General features: G+C 43.2%; 1 pseudogene; it reads right to left on the reverse strand.

Annotated features, from left to right (window-relative positions):
- Positions 1 to 394: 394 nt before the first annotated feature.
- LOC126107099 (5S ribosomal RNA) lies at positions 395 to 512 on the reverse strand (annotated as a pseudogene).
- Positions 513 to 7,458: the final 6,946 nt, after the last annotated feature.

A 7,458-nucleotide genomic window follows, 5' to 3' on the forward strand; every position in this document is an offset into this window, starting at 1 on the left:
TAGTTTAAGTAATGTGTAAGTCTAGGGACCGATGACCTCAGCAGTTTGGCCCCGTAGGAACTCAGGCACATTTGAACATTTTTTTTAGCATTGACAAGAAAAAGGGACAGGGCAGATGATAGGTCGTACATGGCGACACTAGGGAATGAGATCCACGCTTGTAAGGAGAGAAAAAACGAAAAACGGAACTCCTCCCGAACAGGCCATGAAGGCCGAAAGGTACCGACCGGCAGCCGTGTCATCCTCAGCCCACAGGCGTCACTGGATGCGGATATGGAGGGGCACGTGGTCAGCACACCGCTCTCCCGGCCGTATGTGTTTCCGAGACCGGAGCCGCTACTTCTCAACCAAGCAGCTCCTCAGTTTGCCTCCCAAGGGCTGAGTGCACCCCGCTTGCCAACAGCGCTCGGCAGACTGGATGGTCACCCATCCAAGTGCTAGCCGAGCCCGACAGCGGTTAACTTCGGCGATCTGACGGGATCCGGTGTTACCACTGCGGAAAGGCTGTTGGCCAGTAGGGAGAGAGACAGGGTAAAAACTGTAAGGGAATATAGAGGTAGGAACACATACAACAAATAATGGAGGACGCTGAGCGCAAATGCTGTTCTGTGATGAAGAGGTTGACATAGGAGAGGAATTCCAATGCCAAACAAAAAATTCATCAAAGAAAATAGAGACAACGAGAAATAGAATAAATAGAGAAAAGCATACGAAAGGTCGTATTTGAGGGATTTGGGTTTTCGAAGGGTAGCAATGAAGCTTTAATTACCACCTTGAGAAAATAACTCTCCACAATGTTGTACATCCACGGGTAACCTCGTGGCAGACACTCATATTCGTAATACATTAGGTTGGTGCATAAGTTCGTAGTGTTTTTGTTTTGCATGTTGGTATTACGACTGTAACGGGTTTATTTTTCGATTGTCATTTGTTATTTGTAGTTCCCTAAAAAAAATGGCTCTGAGCACTATGGGACTTAACCTCTGAGGTCATCAGTCCCCTAGAACGTACAACTACTTAAACCTAACTAACCTAAGGACATCACACACATCCATGCCCGAGGCAGGATTCGAACCTGCGACCGTAGCAGTCACGCGGTTCCGGACTGAGCGCCTAGAACCGCTAGACCACCGCGGCCGGCTGTAGTTCACTGTTCTTAGAATTTACTTATGGTCACTTAGTCGTTTGGAGATAGTGAATGGAGCTGTGGATGCAAGAAAATGGAGTGCCAAGTGAAGAAATCGAAACATTTCCAACATATTCTTCTGTTTGACTTCGGCAGAGGGGTGACAGCAGCGGAAGCAGACAGAAAGATTTGCTTCGTGATGGGGATAATGCCACTGGACACAGCACGGTAAGAAAGTGGTTTTCTCGTTTTAAGAAGGATCGTTTGGAATTAATGACTCTCCACGGTCAGGAAGAACTTCGGTGTTTTATGAAGCTCTTTTAAACGCATTAACTCACAGTGATCTACGTCAGTGTACTTGAGAAATGGCAAATGTGATGATCTGTGATTATTTCACCAACGTGCGACATTTGCATGTAACGGGGAAGGTTCAAAAATGCGATGTATGGGTATCGTATGCTCTAAACCAAAATCACAAAAATCAGCAGGTGGCGATATATGCATCTTTGCTTGCTCATCATCAATTGTCTCGTCTACATCACCGACTATTCCTATCCTGTACTATTACTGGTGACGAGCAATACTGTCTTTATGCTAATATAAGAAAAGAATAGTTGAGCCAAACAAAGTAGCAACTACCCGTACAAAGGCGTGCGCGCATACACGAAAGCTAATGTCGACGGATCTGGTGGAACGGCGACACCGAGCAGTGTGATAGCCGTCACTGCTGACATTTCTTGCCAACAACTGAGGTGTCTTGCAGACCCTGCCCAAGAACAACGACCAGGCCCACTGCGTGAACTGATGTTACTCAACGGTAACGTCCGTCCGCATTCTGATAGACTGACAAAAAACACTATACATGAGTTGATTCGGGAAGTCATTTTGTAATAACTTTATTCACGTGATCTTGCGCCCTCAGATTTTCGACTTTTCCGCTCTCTATCAAATAAAACTGTTCGACATGGGCTCTATTTCTGATATTAAAGTATGTGCTTCTAGACCATTTTACCGTGGGAAATTTAAATATGTAAACGAAATATCGTTGTCAGAGATACTTTTTATGTAATATGTATATATATATGTATATTCACAATTCATGGCAAACAGAGAGACGTTATAGAGAAATACGGGTATGTTGCCGCATCCAGTAGTGATAGAACGTGATAATTTCTTGTGCAACAGCAGGTGGGAAGAATCAGATATCATTAGGTTATCCCCCGCCACACCTATGTCATTAAGACCACCTGAAACATCTCTAACTCGAACGGCGACAGCCGGTCGCTGCCTCGGCAGTAAAGCTTCACGCCTCCTAGGGGCAGGTGCATCGAGTTTACAACAGTGGCGTTAGCCGCAATTTGTGTCAGTCTTAACGAGTGGGTGTTTTGGCTGACAAGTAACTGTCTGTCATATTTCCGAGCACGGTTGAATTTTTTAGTTCCTGTGTGTAAACTGATTGAGCCTCGTGCTGAAGGTAAAGCGACTGCTTCTTTTTAGACATCAGCGTTCCTCTAGTTCCCTACTATTAATTTAATACAGGTGTATTACCAAAGTGGTATTTTTAAATTTGCAGAAATGCCACGTCGTCGTGGATGTCGTTATAAGCCGGACAACTTCTGCTACATCTGTGGGAAGTTCACTTTTGCCAGAAATACGAAGAAAATTTCTTCAGTCATAAAGAAAGCATACAAACATTACTTTGGAGTAGAGGTAGGAGACCAAGATAAAGAATGGGCATCACATTTCTGTTGTGCTACATGTTACTGCAAACTAATTGAGTGGTGGAAAGGTAAGGAGAATGTGGCGTTGTTTGCTGTTCCCTTGGTGTGGAGGGAGCCTAAGGACCATGTTACTGATTGTTATTTCTGTCTAACAAAAATTCAGGGTTTTACAAACAAAAAGTCGAAGAGGCACATTGTTTACCCAGATCTGCCTCCAGCGAGAATGCCAGTGCAGCATTCCGACAACCTTCCAGTACCTTCAAGAGCTCGAGGTCAAATTTCAAGTGACAGTGAAATACGTGGTACTGAAGAAATCACGGACGATGATTCTTTATATCACTGCACAAGTGAGTCATCACCACATTTGTTAACACAGGCAGATTTAAATGATTTAGTACGTGATCTAGGACTAAGTAAACAAAAGGCGCAGCTGCTTGGTTCAAGATTACAAGAGTATAATCTACTGCACCAAAGTACTAAAATCAGTGTGTTCAGGCACAGAGAACATTCCTTTATTTCTTATTTTTCAACTGACGAAGCACTGACATTTTGCAATGACGTTGCTGGCCTGTTGAAAGTGCTGAACTTCACTTATATTTCACAGGAGTGGAGACTTTTCATAGATGCATCGAAAACAAGTCTGAAGGGTGTTTTGCTGCAGAACGGAAATAAAATATCCTCTTTTCCAGTACCTTAAGCTAGTTTGACGAAAGAGAATTACGAATTCGTACAAAGGATGCTAAATTCATTAAAATACAATGAACACAAATGGAAAACATGTGCAGATTTCAAGGTAATTGCTATGGTACTGGGAATGCAACAAGGCTACACAAAGTATGCCTGTTTTCTTTGCGAGTGGGATAGTTGAGACCGAATTTCTCACTACGTGAAGAAGAAATGGCCTAGGCGAAGATGGAAAGTTGGCGAAAAGAATGTACAACGTGGAAATCTAGTAGCTCCTGAATATATACTACTTCCACCGCTTCACATCAAACTTGGCCTGATGAAACAGTTCGTGAAGGCCATGGATCCAACAGGCTGTGGGTTTGCATATCTAGCTACCAAATTCCCCCGTCTTTCAGCTGCAAAAATAAAGAAAGGTGTATTTGTGAGCCCACAAATCAGGGAGCTGCAGAAAGATCCAAATTTTTAAGCATGTTTAACTGATAAAGAAAAAACCGCTTGGGACTGTTTCAAGATGGTGTCGGAAAACTTCCTCGGAAGAAGAAGAGCTACTAACTGCAAAGCAATGGTGAAGGATATGATCAAAGCATATCAGGATTTGGGGTGCAAAATGTCTTTGAAGGTACATATGATGGACTCTCATCTGGACTACTTCACAGAGAGTTGTAGTGACGTATCGGATGAACATGGGGAAAGATTCCATAAAGACATTTCTACCATAGAAAGGCGCTATGAAGGGACGTGGGTACCTTCTATGTTAGCAGATTATTGCTGGAATATCATTCGAGAGAAGAAAGATTCACAATACAAGAGAAAAAAGTGATGGGCATTACAAGGCAGTGGCTCATTGTTTGTCAATTTTCTGTAATTTCTCATGTCAAATAAATGCTTCAAAGTGTATACACAAAGGTTACTGTGTTATATGTTAGATCCCACCCGCCATTAATGTGATGAACTTATAACATCATAAAGATGTGCATTTGTTTATCGAATTTCACTTCACGTTTGCTGCACTATATCAGAAACTGAAAAGAGAAATAAAATTGCGATTACTCATAAACTCTCCCTGACAGAAGAAAACCAAAAACAGTTTTCAATTCAGCACTCAAAATACAATTAGGATCACAATATTTTTTATCAGAAATAGAAAAAAAGGTTTTTTTTTGTAGAACAGTGTAATCCTCAAGGCACTTACTTTCCGTATGAAAACGCGGTCAAAATATGGTTCGACGAAGTTTCCGCCTGAAAATCACATGATTCTACAGTCGCAGAATTGAAAGGTTATTCCATGGCTGCCAGGCTGTTGTAAGTAGTGAGGAAGAATATACGGGATGTCCCAAAAAGAATGACCCGATTTTAACTTGTAATAATATTGAGACAAATGTCCCTTGGTAACTGAAACAGCGCTAGATGTAATCGGCATGGTCTAGAGTTTCAGAAAACATCCGATAATGTCGCTACGAGCGCTGACCTGGATCGTGGACATGGAAGATGACACTTTTATGTCACGGTTGATATTCAGCGATGAGGCAACTTTCCATATTAGCGGTCAGGCTCACCGTCATAATGTTCGTATATGGGGGCTCGAAAATCCTCTTGAAACAATTGAACACGAACGTGATTCACCAAAAGTGAATGTTTTATGTGCTGTTTCGCAAAGCACGGTTTATGGACTCTACTTTTTTGAAGAAGAAACCGTAACAGGACAATCACATCTTGCACTGTTACGGAACTGGTCATTGCCACAACTTGAGTCTGACAATTTCATCTATCAGCAAGATGGAGCACCACCGCACTGACACAACAATGTGCGCAGTTACCTCAGTGCCACCGTACCTCAACCTTGGGTAGGGCGTACAGGACCGCGAGACCAGGCTTTACACTCTTGGCCTCCTAGTTCCCCTGACTTAACACCACGTGATTTCTTCCTGTGGGGATATGTTAAGCAAGGTGTTTACGTTCCTCCTTTACCTCGTGACATTGATGAATTAAAAACCAGAATATCAGCTTCTGTAGCTTCAGTGACAGAAGACACCTTACGCTCAGTTTGACATGAATTCGGCTGTCTGCTAGATGTCGTCCGTGCAGCCAATGGAGGACATATTGAACATTTACAGGGTGTTTCAAAAATGACCGGTATATTTGAAACGGCAATAAAAACTAAACGAGCAGCGATAGAAATACACCGTTTGTTGCAATATGCTTGGGACAACAGTACATTTTCAGGCACACAAACTTTCGAAATTACAGTAGTTACAATTTTCAACAACAGATGGCGCTGCGGTCTGGGAAACTCTATAGTACGATATTTTCCACATATCCACCATGCGTAGCAATAATATGGCGTAGTCTCTGAATGAAATTACCCGAAACCTTTGACAACGTGTCTGGCGGAATGGCTTCACATGCAGATGAGATGTACTGCTTCAGCTGTTCAATTGTTTCTGGATTCTGGCGGTACACCTGGTCTTTCAAGTGTCCCCAGAGAAAGAAGTCACAGGGGTTCATGTCTGGGGAATAGGGAGGCCAATCCACGCCGCCTCCTGTATGTTTCGGATAGCCCAAAGCAATCACACGATCATCGAAATATTCATTCAGGAAATTAAAGACGTCGGCCGTGCGATGTGGCCGGGCACCATCTTGCATAAACCACGAGGTGTTCGCAGTGTCGTCTAAGGCAGTTTGTACCGCCACAAATTCACGAAGAATGTCCAGATAGCGTGATGCGTTTCGGATCTGAAAAATGGGCCAATGATTCCTTTGGAAGAAATGGCGGCCCAGACCAGTACTTTTGAGGATGCAGGGACGATGGGACTGCAACATGGGGCTTTTCGGTTCCCCATATGCGCCAGTTCTGTTTATTGACGAAGCCGTCCAGGTAAAAATAAGCTTCGTCAGTAAACCAAATGCTGCCCACATGCATATCGCCGTCATCAATCCTGTGCACTATATCGTTAGCGAATGTCTCTCGTGCAGCAATGGTAGCGGCGCTGAGGGGTTGCCACGTTGAATTTTGTATGGATAGAGGTGTAAACTCTGGCGCATGAGACGATACGTGGACGTTGGCGTCATTTGGACCACAGCTGCAACACGGCGAACGGAAACCCGAGGCCGCTGTTGGATCACCTGCTGCACTAGCTGCGCGTTGCCCTCTGTGGTTGCCGTACGCGGTCGCCCTACCTTTCCAGCACGTTCATCCGTCACGTTCCCAGTCCGTTGAAATTTTTCAAACAGATCCTTTATTGTATCGCTTTTCGGTCCTTTGGTTACATTAAACCTCTGTTGAAAACTTCGTCTTGTTGCAACAACACTGTGTTCTAGGTGGTGGAATTCCAACACCAGAAAAATCCTCTGTTCTAAGGAATAAACCATGTTGTCCACAGCACATTTGCACGTTGTGAACAGCACACGCTTACAGCAGAAAGACGACGTACAGAATGGCGCACCCACAGACTGCGTTGTCTTCTATATCTTTCACATCACTTGCAGCGCCATCTGTTGTTGAAAATTGTAACTACTGTAATTTCGAAAGTTTGTCCGCCTGAAAATGTACTGTTGTCCCGAGCATATTGCAACAAACGGTGTATTTCTATCGCTGCTCGTTTAGTTTTTATTGCCGTTTCAAATATACCGGTCATTTTTGAAACACCCTGTATGATGGATTTTTATAAACTTCTGTCTTTTCTGAGTAATTTAGTATGCAATTTGTTGGTGTTAAGCCCAAATAAATAATTCTATTTAGAATTGGGTCATTCTGTTTGGGACACCCTGTATTATTGACGACTACAGCCTCTGCTACGTGTATCTGTCGCGTTTATTAAACTTATCGAAACACGCTACGAACTTATGCATCAAGCTAATATTTAGTCTGAGGTTTTTATCTTGAGACAACGAAATATCTCAAAAACTTCGCTTCGGATTAAACAA

This window comes from Schistocerca cancellata, chromosome 10, assembly GCF_023864275.1.
Source record: "Schistocerca cancellata isolate TAMUIC-IGC-003103 chromosome 10, iqSchCanc2.1, whole genome shotgun sequence".
Lineage (NCBI taxonomy): Eukaryota > Metazoa > Arthropoda > Insecta > Orthoptera > Acrididae > Schistocerca > Schistocerca cancellata.